Source organism: Pygoscelis adeliae, unplaced genomic scaffold (genome assembly GCF_000699105.1).
Source record: "Pygoscelis adeliae isolate BGI_AS28 unplaced genomic scaffold, ASM69910v1 Scaffold14, whole genome shotgun sequence".
Lineage (NCBI taxonomy): Eukaryota > Metazoa > Chordata > Aves > Sphenisciformes > Spheniscidae > Pygoscelis > Pygoscelis adeliae.
This window is the reverse complement of record NW_008825109.1, coordinates 12973370-12990781: the sequence shown is the minus strand read 5'-3', so window position 1 is coordinate 12990781 and position 17412 is coordinate 12973370. Positions and strand designations below refer to the sequence as shown.

The following is a 17412-nucleotide window of genomic DNA, read 5'->3' as shown; positions in this document are numbered from 1 at the left end:
ACTCCCGCCACAAAATGGCTGCACCAGCCATTTCACACACCAGGCTTGCTAAAAGCTGATGCCCGTGCCGTTGGGGCCCCGCACAGATACGTGGTGGCAAGGTGCTGTGCGTGGCCAGTGCTGCACCCGGATTAGGCTCGCGCTGCCTGCCTGCATGAGGGCAGGCGCTGCAAGCCTGCTGTGAGGGTCTACGGAGCAGAACTGCCTGCCTGCCTGCCTGCTGTATGCCCGAAGCAGAACCAGGCTCCTCGAGGATAAGGACCAATTGTCAAAACTTCTGGAAATGTGAATTCGACTAAATGCTGGTAGCAATATTTCATGCACATCACTAGCAGAAACTGCTGAAGAGAGCAGCAGAAAGTTACTCCCTTTCCCCAAATCACAGTTATTAATTCTGATGTTCCACAAATGATCCTCTGTTCCGACTGTCCAGTGGTCAGGGCTATCATGCCATTTTTTGGAAGAAAATGAACAAGAAGAGGAGCTTTATCTGGAAAACTGCAACTAGCAACCTAATATATAACCTCTGACAACTGGTGGTTTCTGAACAGGGCTGAAGGAGAGGATGCAGATTCTGCAAAAAGTTACAGGTTGGGCCAATTTATATGTCCTTCATGTTCAGGCTGAAGAACCACCACGGAGACAAATGCAAAAAGTGGGAGCAAGGCTAATTCAAACTCTTAGAAGAATGAAGCTGGCATCTCGCAGTGGGGCTGTGGAAGGTGCTGAAGCAAAGAGATGATTACCATGGTGGAGGAGAAGAGAAGGTGAGACGTGACAGCTACTCACTAGTAATATTGTGATTCTATTTCACAGAATAACCTTTGGCAGAAAAAACCCCAACTAATTCGTTCAGTTCTCTGTGTACCTATACCAACATGTACACATAAATTTTAGAAGTAGAGGGAACTAGAAATCACGGGAGGATCCCACAATCAAACTTATTTCTAGACACAAAGTTGTTTCTTTCACATCAAAGGCAGTTTGCAGAGGAGAGAGAGTGCAGAGGAACAGACAGTGAACCGTGAAGACTTTTCTACTGCTAACTGTCTCACTTGTATGAAAATCAGTGTACAAATCGGATAAACAGAATCTACTTCTTTATGCATTGAAGATAGTCTCTTCATCTGATTTACCTTCATCTGAGGGAGATGCTTTGAGTAAAGGGATGTATTATGAGGAAATGCATTCTGCTAGGAAAGACTTGAGTTTGAAATTAAATCCTGTGCTAAACTTTTCAAGAAGTATCTACCTTCACTGAAGTCTTTTCATGGCCCTGCTTATTTCTACTTTAAACTTCTCACTTATTGTACTTTAAGCTCCATCAGTGAATGTAAATGGGGTTTCACTATACGTTTAGTGCATTCAAGCATTCTTTGTTACAGTTCCCACCCTGCCGCATTATGTGAGCTCTGCCACGGAAGTCCAGCAGTCGGTTTGTTTTCTGCTATTAATAAAAGAACCTACTTTTCCCCACTTCTTTGAAGAAGTTGAAAGGGCTACATGTTAGAGGGGGAGGTGGTGGGGAACAGACTGTGGTGTAATCCCCAAACGCAATTGCTGTCTAGATTAGAAACCTCCCTGAAGAAAATTTACAAATGCTAAGACTGTGCTTTTTGTGTGATGAACACTAGAGCAATAACTTAGCCACATACTGGGTTCTGCCTAATGCTTGAGGAGCCTACTAGGTGAAAGGAATTAAATGAAAAAAAAGTCTTCCAGTTGGCTCTATGCCAATGCCATCCAACCCTTTCAGTATCCAGTGACTTACTAGTGCAAGTATTTTCATATGTATTTCATCACTGAGGTATCTTAACATAATACTGAGGAATCTGTTAAAATAAAAAAAAACCACAAATGGGATTTACACATCACCAGTGTTTTTACATAGTCCAGGAAAAGCTTAATTAAAGGGGTGGGACGTGTCTCTGCTGAATAGCTGTTTTTCCTTCATACCTTCCCATGCATGATACGCATACAGCCAAGAAAAGAGTTTGGAGGGGGTGGTGGTGGAAGAAAACTACCCAAAACCAAAACTAAAATTACCAGCCCTAAACTGCTCAGCACAACATTGTTGATTTGCTTGGCCATTTAAATAAATAAATATGCTCCTTGTAGAGAATCACAGCCCCATTGTGACAGCTAACAAGTAGAAGAAAAGTACAGAATATTATCTGCCTTTTTCCCTATAGGATACTCATATTGTTCAAACTGTCATTACTGTATCTAGTTTATCGTACAATTACGACTAAACCTTAACTCCTAAATAAGCAGGAACAGGAGTAAAGATTGCCATCCTGAAAGCCTATCAGATAAACTTCAGTCTATAATCGACTGGATGATTCTGCGATTAATTTTAAATCCTACTTAATAGCTTAAAGATGTTTATAAAGATGAAATAATTTTATCAGTGTTGATCTTAATAATCTTATGTTCACTTACTCTCTAAGGCTTCCATAGTCCATCCACTTGTTGCTACTCAGGCTCTGCAAGTAAAACATAGCTTTGTACACAAATTAATATAGCTAGATTCTGGTCAGAATATAACTCACCAGGTAAGAATAACTCTAGTATTGCCAAGGAATGGAACGACGCAGCATTCAACAAACTCTGAAGATGCCTATTGTAATCATCAAACAATGAGAAAATTTAACAAGGTGATTAATGTCTCAGACACATTGTTTGGACAAAAATACGTCAAATGAACATAAAAAAATAAATCTACTTTTAATTGAGTGATACAGTTTCAGCTGGCATTTTTATAGGATCCCAGATTTTTTTTTCTGTTACATGTATCTATCTGACTACCTAGCTAACTATAGACCTCAGGCAGCAGGCGGTCTTTCTGTTGTTTTTTTTTTTTGTAGGCTACAGCCAGTTCCTAAAAGGAGATGACTGCTTTTCAGTGTGAAATTAAGTACCCAGTCAGGAATTGAGCATAATCATCATATGGGCAAATCAAAATGATGGCTACATTTACTGCCTACAGAAATTTTTGCTGCACTGCATATTAACACACTGAAAATGTTGTGTTAGCTAATCGTGAATGTGCCGATTTTCATTACCCATGGAAGTGCATAACATCTTCTGTTAAACTTCATTGACATTTTTCATCAAATGAATAGAGCAATGCCCTGAAATGTGATAATTGTAGATTCTTGTTATACAACTTTGAGTAAAATATTCTTTCCTCTAATTCCAACAGTAATTAACTTGGATTGGAATTCCCCTGACTCATGTAACAGTCTTCAGCACTGTATTAATGGATCCTAGTGTTTATATGGTTTGAAAAAAAATCCTGTCCCATACATGTAATATTATATTAAGGTGCTAAAGACTTTCAGGTTAATGAAAATAATTGATAAATCACCCCAGCTTGAGCTATAAGCATTTTTTTGGATTTAGGTTTAAAATGAAATGGTATCTTGCTGAAACTTAAAATGTTTCAGAAATGAAGCTCTGGAAAATTGTTGCATCTCCCATGAAGACTAAAAATTAAAGTAGACAATTATCATAATAATAACCCAATTGTACATGGCAGACAAAAGAGAAGCTAATACTTCCCTCTGCTTTTTGACTGATGTTTTGTTGGGCTGTAGCTAAACAGCACTTTAAGTTGACAATAAATTAGCAAACAATATGAGGGAGGAAAAAAGAAAGAAAATCATGCAGGGGTTAAGATGTTTATGTAAAACAGTGATTTTCCTTTTTAAAATTAAAACGTACAAATAAGCTGGTGTCAGAGACTAGGTGATCCTTCATTTCCACCGCATTGAGCAGGCTCACATCAGCAGCAGACAGCCGTTAATATATGCGTCTGGCTCAGTCTGGTCTACCAACTAGGAATTCATCGAATTGTTAATATCATTCCTTTTTTGTATGCACCACACATCATTTCCACTCTCTCTCTCTCTTCCTCCCCCTTTGCAAGAGCTTCTGTTTTGGTTTTTTGTTTTTGTTGTAGCACAAGCTTATTACTCCAAAATCACATATTAAATAGCATTTAAAAGCATTTTGGACTGAAACATCATAAAGTCATATAGAAATGAGAATATATTGAAATTCTGTACATATATCTAAGCATAGCATACCGAAGATGACGCTTTCTATTTATTTGTGCTAATAGAGACAGCTTTCATATACTGTCAATGTGTAAATAAGACTGCTTTCTGCATGGTGTCTGTAGGCATTGTCTTGTAGTCCCAGGACAGGGAAACATCTTGTTGATCTTGGTGGGAATTCTGCCCGAGTGAAGACCAGGATTCTCCCTCCCCTCCATCCGCCTCTGCCCTACCACAAGGAGTTCAATGTGTACCAGAGGTTGGTTGTTGCTGTGTTGAAACTGGGGAAGAAGAGGGAGGAGGGAAAAAGGAAGGCAGCGTATCAACTTTTTCATCTCTATGGCAAGGGGCAGCAGTGAGTACGATGGGCAAGAGAAGAGCCACTGGAGTTGTCCCAATTCAAGCAGTAATGCAGAGGCAGTACTGCATATTTACGGCTTTTGCTGTAGCACCAAATAAGCCAGGTAGGGGTTTCTAATGATTCGTTTTCTTCCCACTCTCACTGCAGAGCAGAGCATACTTGAAATCTTCAGACTGACAGAGACAGATGTTTCACACGACAGTTTCACCTTCATTGTACGTACAGTATTAAACGCAAAAGGAATTGAGTCCTGAATGTGAACCATCCACATTCAAGTAAATTCTGCTGATTCAGAAATAAATGCAATGAAAATCTTTAATATGTACAGACGTGTGCATCGTATATCTGATTAAATCTATAAGGATTTTTATTTTGATAAATACTATGCATAATTTAAATTGTATATTGACATGTATATACCTACACACAATATAGTTTTATCTCATTATATAGCTTGAATGAACAGAACACCTGTTCACCTGATCAGTATCTTAAATAGACTGTTTTCAGTACTGAAAACTATTGTACATAACACATGTCAGTTGCTACTGAAGTGCTTCATGAGCGTAGCACCTAGCTGGGTACGTTCGTCTTTTCTATACAGACTCAGACCTAGTTTTCTAATATTGCCTAAATAGAAGTCGATGTTGAATAAGACATCTGTGTCAAAAAATCACCTCTGTGTCTGAATGTTTGCAAGTAGCTCTTCTGAGCGTTCTTAGCATGTGGGATTGACAGTTTCCGAAGAAAAGAATTGCATATTTACAGGAACTGTATCATCATTGTAATTACTAAGGCAATATTTTTATGACTATTTAAAGACTAATTATATCTTGAGCAACTTGAAAACTACATACAGCGCATAGTTTCTAACTTTTAAGAAAACAAGACAACAAGAAAAAGTATCATACTAACAGATAAGAACAATTTATTTTAACAATAGTGTTGTTTACAATAAAACACAATTCCTCCCACACAAGTAGAAAAAAATATACTGCAGCCAAAATACCACTTCTGAAATGAACAAATAGTTTAGATGCCTGATCTGTGTGAAGCCTTTGTCTCAGTGAAGTCTGATGTATCAACAAGGTCCTGCAGCATCTTGGGTTCGACACAGGAAACAGAGAAAAATGACTCAGAACTAACCCGCTTATAAAATATTAAGAAATACAAATCAAATTACGTGTTGTAGATCAGAAGTTCAAGACTAATGAACAGTGCAGAATAACTTGTGTGCTTGTGAATCTTCTTACACAAAGTCAGTGAAGTACTTAACACATGAGGGACAACCTAAAGCTCACTGTTTTTTGTCAGAGGGGGGAAAAAAATGCAAAAAGTGATGGAGAGGCTAGAAGTTGAGTCCGGTGCTTAGAGTATTGCCGGCTCAGTTTAAATTGAACAGGTACAAGAAATGTGATTCTGTGTGCAAAGTGATTTTAATGCTGTAGTATGATTTTTACACCAATATTCTCTATCAGATTAAAATGTGAATTAAATGAGAGATTATTTTAAATGCCATATTGTGTTCTCAGTTAGACAAAGAAAAATGATGGCAACTAACTACAAAATAATCTTCGTCCTGTGTTACAGGAAAAGCTAAGCAACAGTTTTCCTGTAGTTTGAAATCATTATTCAAACAACAATAGAATGAATGCTTTCTAGGCCTCAAACATCAGTGTTTATGCTTTATGGTTTAAATGTTAATTAATGCTGTAACAATACAGCTGAAAATATCCTTTGTGTTAATTATCTATCAGAATTGTCTATAATAATAATAATATTATGGTTGAAAGCCTTTTGTATATTTTAGTATCTGTTTTGATTTTTTTTTTTTTTGAGGCGTAAACTGGCATTCAGTTTAAATTTTAATTCTAAATGTTACATGGCATCTAGTCCAGTTTTCTAAACATACAAACATGTAACATCTTAATGTTGCACAATGGATGACAGCTTTTTTTCTTTTAGGAACAGTTCTGCTGCTTAACATTTGAAATAGGTATATTTTCCTTTTTTCCCTTCCAGACAAGGAAAGCTCCTTTGGTTCTCTAAATTCTGCAGAGAAACAATCACAGTCCAAAGCTGCTGGTTCCCCTCCGCCTAGGTCCCAAGAGCCTGACTTGTGATTGTTGCTAAAAAACCTCACAAGTTAGGGTCTCAGGGACTAGGAAAAGTCCGATATGATCCAGTAGAATTCGTCTTCCAATAAACTGAATTGCTTAGTAGTCATAATCGTTGTCAGTAAAACTTTCACTGCTATTGTTAAAAACAAAAACAAAACCAAAATAAACCCCAAAAAGAATGTCACCCCCAAATCAGCAATCCCTCCTTCCCCCCAAATAAACAAACCACAGTTTCAAGTAGGGGGCAGAAAAGATCAAATAAGCAGGCAAGACACATACATACATTCAAACAATGTATCAGCTGACTGAACAGACTTTTCTTAGAGTATAGTCCTTAACTTTTGAAAAGAAAAAACAAAGAACACGGGAAAAAAAACCTCACTGCCTCGTCTCGCAAGTAGCCATATTATAATGCATCAGAGGGAAGCGTCTAAAAATGGGTTAAAATCTGCTTCCAGCAGATTTGTACAGTAACAATTTTATTCTCTTTATTTCCCTTAATGCCTGAAAGAAGGATTAAATGCTTGTTAAGGGGTTTCTAATTGAAATATTTCCCCATTATACTTTTAGTCCTACTGTTCAGGTGGGCCCTGGGTTACAGAGTACTTTAAACCCATTCACGATGCAAGGATAACCCTTTGGGTGTGTATTCACTTTTTGCCTCTTCCCCACGTTCAACATTTAATCCTTCTACAGACTGCTAGCAAAAGCTTCTTCCTTCCCAATGGCAAAACTAGCTTTCGCTCCATAAGCTGTAGAAAACATTGACATGCAGAGATTGTTGTCACTTGAACCAGATTACTCAAAGCACACATAACTTTCAAATACTGTCGATACAGTAAGAAGAAATGCTCGGACTTCCCAAATAATTTCGTTCTGAAGCTGAACACTTTTAATGGCACGACCACAATCCTGAATTACTTTCGCATTCATTCTCCTCCGATCTTTAGCCTTGTTTGCAGAACGAAAAAGAAAATTTCTACTTTAGGGACGGGATCCACGGTGGCTTTTTTTTTTTTTTTCCCCCCCCTCAGAGAACCCAGAGAAAAAAAAACAGCAGCCATAAAGGTCCTAGCCACTGGAGCAGAATCTGGCATAGAAAACTCAGTGCTCTTCGGGAAGCCGTTCAGCTTTAAAAAGGAAAAAAAGAGAAGAGGGGGGGAAGAATTAGAATCTCTGCTGGTCGAACAGGTGAATCATCCATTTACAAGAAAGCTGTACAGAGCGCTCTGCTGAAGAAAAGATTTGCCAGTGCCCCCCACCCCCACCCCTTCCCTTCACCCTCCCCTCCAGATAGATACTTCAGATTTCAGAACATTTTGGATTATTTAAAATATTATTTCAGCTGATGATATAATGCAACATTATATAAGAGCCGTTTCTTTGTCACTGTGCACCATTCAATCAGTTATACCTCAGACACAAAATAGTTAAACGAAACAAAATATATATATGAGAGATATATGTATAGCAGTCCCTAGATTTCATTCAATTTCTTTTTTTAAAGCTGATCATGATTTAACAAACAATTTTGACCACAGCTTTCAAATCAATAATTAGAATGAAATATCTCTCCCCTCTATAAATATGACATTAACATAATTATACCACCCCCATCGCATAGACCCATCCTCTTTAGGGAATACATCTGATGCTCTGAAGATGGAAATCAGTCAGATTTTAGTTGCTCTCAAACGTACCTTTGCTTCTCACTGACTGACTGGCTTTACCTTCCATGCACACACACAGTCACGAGCACACACACGCACACACACACACACATACACATGCGCGCGCATACACACACACACACACGCACAAAAAGGCAAGGCAAAGCAGCGGATGCTGACTCAGAGCAGTTGTGTGTGGAGGGGGTGGTATCGGCTGGTATTTTCACTGCACTCATCATTAACATTAACTCACTCTCTAGCATCCACCCTCTCTCAGACCTGCTGGACTGCAGCATTTGCATGACGCTGTCACTCTAGCCCTTGTGGGTCAGATGTTAGAAGAAAAAAAAGCCTCAAGGCTCTCATAAGGAATGCCTTCATTTCTTCCAAAGGGTCCCTCTTCTTATTTTTCCACCTTTCTACTTCCTCTGTTGCTGTGTCTCAGTTGTTTGACATCTTTCCGGAAGAAAATGTCTTGAGCTGCAATAAGCCAGTAGTCAGTCGGTCCTCCCCTCACCTCACACTCCTATTCCCACCCCCTTTTTTTCCTAATCAATAAGACAGATCTCCAAATGCAGTTGTGAAAACAGGCTCTGACACACAGACTTTCATCCTCGATCCTCTGTCTCAGGAATAGCAGGCAACCCAGGCTCACACGTGATGTAGAGAGAAATAATGCCAGTAATTCTTGAACAGTCTTAGGAGTTTATTCTACGCCTTCTTCATTTTTTCCTTTGCTCAGATAAATACCGGTGGGAAGAACACACTAGCTCTCAAAAGCTGCAAAGATTCATTTCTTCAGAAAATAATGCAAATTAAAAAGACTAATATTAATCTTCCTCAAAATTAATGCTATCTTCCTCCCCCCCTACCCATTGTGCTCTTTATGAGTAGGAATTGTCTCATAGCCAAAACACTGCCAGGGTCTGAATAACCATTCACTGTGCTGAAATCGTGAGTTTCTGGACTTCAATCGGTATTTAACTGGGCTAAGTAATTTTTTTCTTTTTTTTTTTTAATTTTAGACTTCTTAATTAAAAATAAAATAAAAAATAGAAGCTGCTTGCGTCAGAGGGAGCACAGTGAGAGAACAATGGCAATACACCCACACCACCACACCGAGTATTGAAAATGCATGTTTGAGCTACGCTTGTGTATTTATCTGCATGGTAGTTGCTCCGTGTTGGTAGAGCAGTCTGCGCACATACACGTACATCGAATACACACATACACACACAGAGAAACTCAAGACGCGTATATAAAATACACAACACAAAACAAAGCACAAAGGCTGTTAACTGAAACACAGGCACAAGTTGTCTGACAGGCTATGAAAATCCACACAGCATAATTATTGTGTGCATTTTTACCTTGTTCCTTTGTTCTTAAGTCAAGGGACTTTAATGACTTACGGTGTTGACAATCTTTCGGCTTTTCCCTTTTTACGCCAACAGTATTTGGGAATTATTTTTCCAGACAATACCACACCACTGTGAATCGCGGTATAAAAATTATTTACCAGAGGGGGGGACAGGTGTAATGCAATTCACCAGCCAATTCTCAAAGCTGCCTGGTGCCGTAGAAACTCTCGGCGTAGCTGGGCAGGCAGGTCCCAGGATGCAGTGCTACACCGCAGTCCCGGCTCAGGTAGCCATTTGGCAACCTGACGGCGGCAGCAAACGTGAAGGGCATCCGCTCGCAGGAAAGGTCCAAAAGAAAACACCGCGCAGCCCCGAAGTAAAGAAACGAAGCCAAAACGCCAGGGTACACGCCCTAAGCCCAGTTCGTACGTGCTTATGATCGGTCGTCGTGATGGTAATTAATTTCTTAGGTAAAGGACGGAGGAAAGTAGACAATTAGGAAACAGTTAAGTTTGTAATCTCGGAGAAAGGGAGAGACGGAGACAGACACACACCCACAGACAGAGACAGAGAGCGAGCGGAGAACGCCAAGCACGAGACAACAAAAACAAGACCGAAATCAGATTTGGGAAACTGAAAAAATACAGGATTACAGCATTCAGCTTAGCATTTACTGAGGTATAAAAAAAAATTAACACATGCACAGCATGGCTTAAAATACTTATTGCCATCAATAGTCTGTGACGGATGCCGTCTTCTTACTGCTATACGTACATTAGATTGGTCACCACCTCTTAATCTCCTTTTGCTCAGACCCATCCATTTTTTGCTGCTCCAGCATCTGTGCCCTTTATGCTTTTTTTCTGTATAGTTACCCACAATACGCTGGATAAATTAATGTCATGACCTTGCTATGGCTATCAGACAGAAAAAAAAGTCTAGTATTTTAATAATTGAACGTGCACGTACAGCAAACTGCCTACTGATAGCCCAGCTTTGTGGACTGCCTCCAAAAGCAGCCTTTGCTAGCTCTGCGAATCAGAAACAACAGATGCAAATACTAGCCACATAGCCCCAGCTCTCTGTCTTGCTTTTTTTTTTTTCAAAAACCCACCCTTTTCAATCTGTGCCATCTCATTTTCCCTGCGTCTGCCCCCCTCAACGGTTAAAAACATTAGCCTGCTGAAATTAGAAGCTTTTGAATAAAAGCATAACAATGAGTGAAAATTATAAATGGCTGCAGATTCTGGAAATTTATATCCAGACGGTGAGTAGGGAAGAGTACCCAGGTTCAAGTGCTGAGCCTCACTCAGGAGCACCTCTGGGGCCAATGGGACTGCAGACTAGATTAAATCAATAGTCGTCTGAAACGAGATGTCGTAATCAATCAGCTCAATTACCACTGTCATAGATCTGGGCTTAAGGTCTTTCCTGATTCCACTCTTCTAATCATTAACCCTTATACATCCTCAAAATAGGAACTCACGCTTGCTCTGCTGCCCTACCTTTCAGATCATCAAAGTTTAACTTAGCATTTTCCCCTCTTTTTCCCTTTCCCTATTTAAATAATATGAGAATGGGTCGGCAAGAAACATTTTAAATGTGAATATGGCAAGGTTAGATGCACTCCTTTAAATGTACCTATTATATATTTGCTGCGTGTGCGCTTATATATTATTATTATGCCTCCGGGAGTGGCTGGGTGGATCAAAGACTGCTGTTTAATTAACATTCAACTCCGCTGTTTCCTTGGAGATTAAAAATAGAAGACTAGTTGAATTAAACTGAAGCCGTTCATTCCTTTCACTAATCCAATATTATAGAACTCGTCTCCCCTCAACCTAGTTAGGAACAACTCATTTCTGGTTAATCAACCACTAGGAAAATCCATTTTCAGTTTGAGGGTAAGTGTGAAAAAGTTGGAAAGACATTTTCGTAGGCATGTCTGAATTTCACAGAATTGCCCAATCATTTACATTTTGCATCCACAGTACAGCAAATCCCCATGCGATGCAAGGAGAAAAGGACCATCCAGTTTGAATACGAGCAGAGCCACTTTAAAATCTTGCCTGTAATTACTATTCGCTCTATGAAGACTAAATGTCATCCATTTAACTTGTTTTTACTCCTGTGCAGGTCCTGAAAAGATCAAAAAGCTTTTCACAAAAATGCTCAAGCAATCGTCACATATCCTTCTCCCAGTTCCTCAGAAGGAAAGAAAGTATCCAGGCAGCAAATATCCAGAATTTTGGATTTAAATTTGATTTATTCTGCTGATAGACTCGAATAATAATAGTGAAAGAAAACCCCATTACATTTACAGTTACATCACTGTCTGTACACACTGCCTCTGTTTCCAGGCAGAACCACACCTTTTGTAACCATAGATCTGCTTTTCAGCTGGAGAGACTGAACGCACAGCTTTAGTCCCCGCAGCCCTGTGAATGTCGGACAGCAGAATTAGCCCCCGTGCCACGGCAATGATATTCTGGGGAGGAATTTGTGCTCCTAGAGGTGCTAGGAATGGATATGGGACAGGGGCAGCAAATAGGTGTTTCAAAGCAGAGGCTGAGGCCGGGGGTCTGGCTGCAGGGAGGGCACCTGCCGGGGCAGGGTGCCGCGCTATCCAAGACAGGTTATAATTGGAGATCGATTGCTGGATTTAATGACCCAGCTGTTTTCATTAGTAGAAATGTAAAAAATTGGTCTAGAAAATTACTCAGCTGCTAGTATAGGCACTTTTTAACAGGCTTATACCTCAGCCAGGAGCGACTTTGTTGCAGTAACTGACCTCTCACAGATGGAAAAAAATGACCTCAGCTTTGCTTCTTTTCCGGGAAAGATTTAGCTGACAGTGGGATGAGATACAAAAAGAACCTTAATTCTGTCCTTTAGTAATGCTAAATGAATGCAATGCACCAGACACCACCTTAAACTGGATGAAGGGTACTGCTCAGTTTTGCAGGCAGCAGTTAAGACTGTAAGCATCATCCACAAGGGGACAGCATTCACATCCACACTAGAAAGATGCAGTTTGTGTACATGAAGAACAGAATGAGAGTAGCAGCCATTGCTGAAACCACCCAAAAAAAAACCCCAGAAAAAAAAAGGCATTTCCTGGATTATTACTTATGGACAGAGAGGGAGGAGAGGTGAGGTTGGACTTGGATGTCAGATATCAACAGCCTTTCAAAGACAGGATGAGCCTTTTGTTTCTTAGACAGCAAGAGTAAGGTAATTCGCAATATTAATACAAACTTGGTGTGAAAGACAAGGATTCTCTGGAATAACAAATAATATTGTTAAGAGAATGAGATGACAAGAATTAGATACTATTGGAGCAAAATCAGAACGTGTCTAACACGAAGGAAGAAATGCACGAATATCAAATGTTACTCTGATTTTACAGTTCTCATCTTCATATTCTCAGTGTGCTCCGACTGGGAGGTAACACCCTCATCCCTCTTCTTTTTCTAGGAGCAAAAGTTTCTTCGCCATAGTGCACATGAAAGGGATATCCATTAAAATAAAAGGTTTAGCTTCCTTTAATGTAGCATTTAAACGACTTAGAAGAATGAGACTGTTAGAGTCACCTGTGTCTAAGCATATGCCATAGTTTTGTACAATTGTCCATGATACCTTCTCACCTCACTGATGAACAGCAAGGGGATAAAGACTTCAGAAAAATCCCACAGCTATCTAGTCCCAGATCTATCACAAAAATCTACCCTCTTAATTTCTTGTTTAGCAACACTACTCCCAGATTTGCCTTATTTTTTAGTAACGGTGCCTTTTGTAACTTAGCTGAAATTCCCACCTGATCATGAGGTATTAAAAATGCATATAGCCTACACAATCTGTTACAGAAAGGAAATCACACAAATAAAAATACAGAGAAACAGCAATATCGTTCTCTCCCTATGCAAGCTCCTTCTTGCTCGAGAAATGCTATTATACCGTCTCCTTGCTGACTTGTCAATTTACCTGCCCTTTATTAAAACACAGACATATGACAGCAGAAATTATTGCAGTCTGAATTACTTTGAAAGTATATGAATACTATTCAATAGACCTTGATTTCACTGACATTTTCAATTAAAAAAGTAATTATTTGTGAAAACTAACCACTATGATATTTATTCTTTTTTGACCTAAGTTTTCTTGAGCTTCAAAAGCATGAAATAATGAATGAATGAACTCCTCTATTTATGAACACTTTTTATACTTACTTCACTAATTGCTTTGTGATACAGCTTAATACATTATCAGCACAATGTGAAGAAAGGGCCTGGTACTAAAACGAAATTCCAACTGTTCATAAAACTGTTTTTGACTAAACAGTCAAGTTTGCATTTGCAGTCTGTTCAATAAGAAAGACATAAAGTGCCAAGCACTATTTTAAAAATCCCGCTTCATAAATTTTCCAGTATGACATTTTTACTCTGTCCTTAGTAATTAGGTATACATGTATATATAGAGAGATATATATAAAAAATCAATAAAAAAGCAAGATTACGTGGGACAAGATGGCCAAAATATCTTGTTTATTCCCAGAAGGCACCCTTCCATGCTGGTTTCACACTATTGTTGCAATCATCCGTGGGCCCGATCCTGCAAATAGGGCAATTCAAGTAACTTTATTCGGATGGATAGTGTCTCAGAAATGATCCGAACTATTTTTCTGAGCACCGATTCTTGGATACGTGTATGTCAAATAAGATTCAGAGTTTATAAAAGGAAATTAAAGGCATTCTGTACATACCGTAAACAGTAACAGAATGTACAGAATTCTGCTATAGAAAAAAACCCTCCTATTTTCTTAACAATGTGATTTGAAGATAAACATTTGTGAGAAACATTCGGACACACCATTTCTACAGCCTTGTTTTAAGAAGTTTCAAAAGTAGGCTGGGAAAAGCAAAGCATTTTAACAAGAAAATACAAAATAGCATGTTCAATGCCTGCAAAGCCTGAATATTTTAAATTTTCTAGACAGTGAAGGTTAAAGCTATCCTGCATTCTCATAGTTCTCTCTCTCCTTTCAATCAATCTCATTGATTTTTTTTAAGGGTCAGAGGCTATACCTTCATTGATCAAAGAAACAGCCTGACACAGCGAAAGAGTCTGCCAATTCCAGACAGATCAATCACACCTTTGTCTGCTTTTGATACATTATGGTTATTTATTCTGCATCACCACGACTTTCTGTCGCATGGCTCTTAATGTAATAATGCTGCTCAGGGACAACAATAAAAAAGGGGGGAGGGGAGATATTCTATTTAAAATATTTTAAGCCTCTCTCTGGTATTTCTGAAGGTGGCTTATGATGGAACTTGGCCAACTTGTTTGATTTCATTTTTGCCTTGAAAAAGAACTCCTGTTCTGGTATTTATCTCTCCTTGGTCAGTGTTTTGTAGGATTTTATAAAGGTGATCCTTTGAAAATTATTTGTGCAAACAGTTTTTAGAAAAGCAATTAGATCTTGATAGGACAACGAATATGATCTAATCGCAACCATGATTTTCCACGTTTATACACTGTTTTAGAAATGTTTTAATAAATAGGATGTAACTGATACCCGGCTACAGCTACTGACTGCTTTATGACTGTAAAACGAAACTAAATGGTCAGCCTAAAATAATTGCTAGGAAATATTGTTGAATAAACAGGTATAAGTGCTGAAAAGCTCCTGGCTTTGCAAATTATTATGCTGAAAGCCAGCTAAAGCTTTAAAAAATGCACTATATGCTCACTGTCTGTCATGACTGAAAGTTATATGCTATTATTTATCTTTCCATAGCATCTGCAAGAAGCCTTTAAAACTACTGTTGGTCTAATATCAAATCTTTTGTTCACATTTGGTAGCCTATCACTTCACAAGCAGTTGCACTACTTAAGAGAAATCACTTGTGGGTCTTGTGATGTTTTTTATAAGTGAAAGCATTAAAATCCACTTCTAAAGGTGAAACTGTAGCCTAAGAGAAGTCAGTGGCAAAATGCCCGGTGAATTCAGTGGAGTCGGGACTTCACTGCAAGAAGTTATGTCTCAACTCCTTCAAGCCAAGCTACCTTCAGTAGAAAAGGCAGCTCATGGGATTTCATACTCTTATAAAGAACTTAAAAAAAATTAACACATTTCTTTTAGCAAAATAGCTAAAAAATCTCTGATGAGCTCTACGCACCATGCAGCCCTAGAAAAGACAGTGGAACTGTTCATTAAAATTAAGCATGTAAATTTTTGCAGAATCAGGATATCAGGTAATAAGACATAATCACCATCTTGAAGAAATTATTCACCTACATCGTTAGAACATTAAAATAAGATATATGATAATCCAAACACTTGGCATTAGTTTCTGATTTCATTGTGCCTGCTCTGTAAATTATTGTGTACCCGATTTACAATTACATCAGCATTATTATGTAGAGCAAAAGGTAAGTGGTATACAAAGCTGAAATATTAAACCCATTAAAAAGTTATGAGTCTGACAGAGTCCCTACATGTATTTGTGTGCATGCCAAGAAACGCATTTTAAAACCTTTAACTAAAGGAAACTGCCTTCCAGTGATAAACTGCAATGCCTAAAAGACATTGCTAAAATGCTACCGCCACTCCCAAAGGCCAAGAAACCTTAAAAACGGTTGCTGGCTGACAGCATTACACAAAAACATACAGTTTCTTCTGTAAAGAAATAAAGCTGAATGTGCAACATTTCAGAGAAGTTTTGAATAAGTCTATTTGTCCAGTTTACTTTGCAAAGGATCTGTAGAAAACAGCACCATAAACACTTTCAGTCCCCACACAAGGGCTAAACAAAGAGTCCTCTTTCTAGCCATTTAATCCAGTAATTTATTTTTTCAACCATCACATAAATCGAAACACAGCTGTAACCAATGACTTGCAGATCCAGTTCCCTGCCAGCTGGATCCTGTTCTGCTGAAGCAGCAAGATTTTTACATTGTTCACTTCTGTACATCTGGAGAAATCATTTGGGTTCAAAGGTGACTAGAAAAGCTCTTTAAATAAACTCAACCAACAGTGAAGAGAGGCCTAAGTATCTACAAAAGCTACATGGAGTTCCATTTTAAAAGTTCTTTTTTTCAAATTAGCGCATAGAGCAGTTTGCTTCTTTAAACATTTATGATTATGACATTTTAATTGAATTATACACTCAAATACGTATTTTGATAATAAAGAAACGTTTACTATTTCCCAAGAACTTTCAAACACAGTGTCAATACTCAAAAGTGATCACAGTCAATAGTTTGTGTACTTCTCACATTTAAAAGAATCATCAGAAAAATAGTGATGGAATGAAATAAAATATCAAAAGTATACCTCAATGCATGCATCTTAGCTGTTGCCTTAAATGCCGCTCGACTTTAAATTAAAAGAAAGAAAACAATAAGAAAGCATATACTGTACTTAGATATGCGGAACCTGAAATCTCTTAGAAGTTAATCCTTAAAATAGTCTTACTTCAAAAAGTCTGCATCATCCCTGACTGCATGAGTCTGCTAGTTAAGTAACAAAGATGTCCCTGACATTTAAAACTGCACACAGTAAATTGATTACAGTGCATCATTTCCTTTAGAAAAGCAATCACAAAGCAAACCAACTGAATCTTTCAGAGGTAAATAACAATGAACATTGAAGGCTCATATAATCTGTATCTTTGATTAGTTTTCAGACAAAACAGACGCTCAAAGACGTTTACAATGGAGGGGTGTCGTGCCTAGCCCAGGCCCCGCTAACAAAAATACTTACAGCATTGAAAGTCCCTACGCTAGGTCTTATTTGCAAATTCATAAGCATGTACTCTCGATTACAAAATAAAC

General features: G+C 38.4%; 1 long non-coding RNA gene across 1 annotated transcript in view; it reads right to left on the bottom strand.

Annotated features, from left to right (window-relative positions):
* Positions 1-7144: 7144 nt before the first annotated feature.
* Positions 7145-17412, bottom strand: part of LOC103920130 — a 107015-nt gene continuing 96747 nt past the window's right edge. Inside the window, exon 5 of the long non-coding RNA XR_663778.1 lies at positions 7145-7672. This is a non-coding gene — a long non-coding RNA (uncharacterized LOC103920130). The remainder of the gene's footprint in view (positions 7673-17412) is intronic.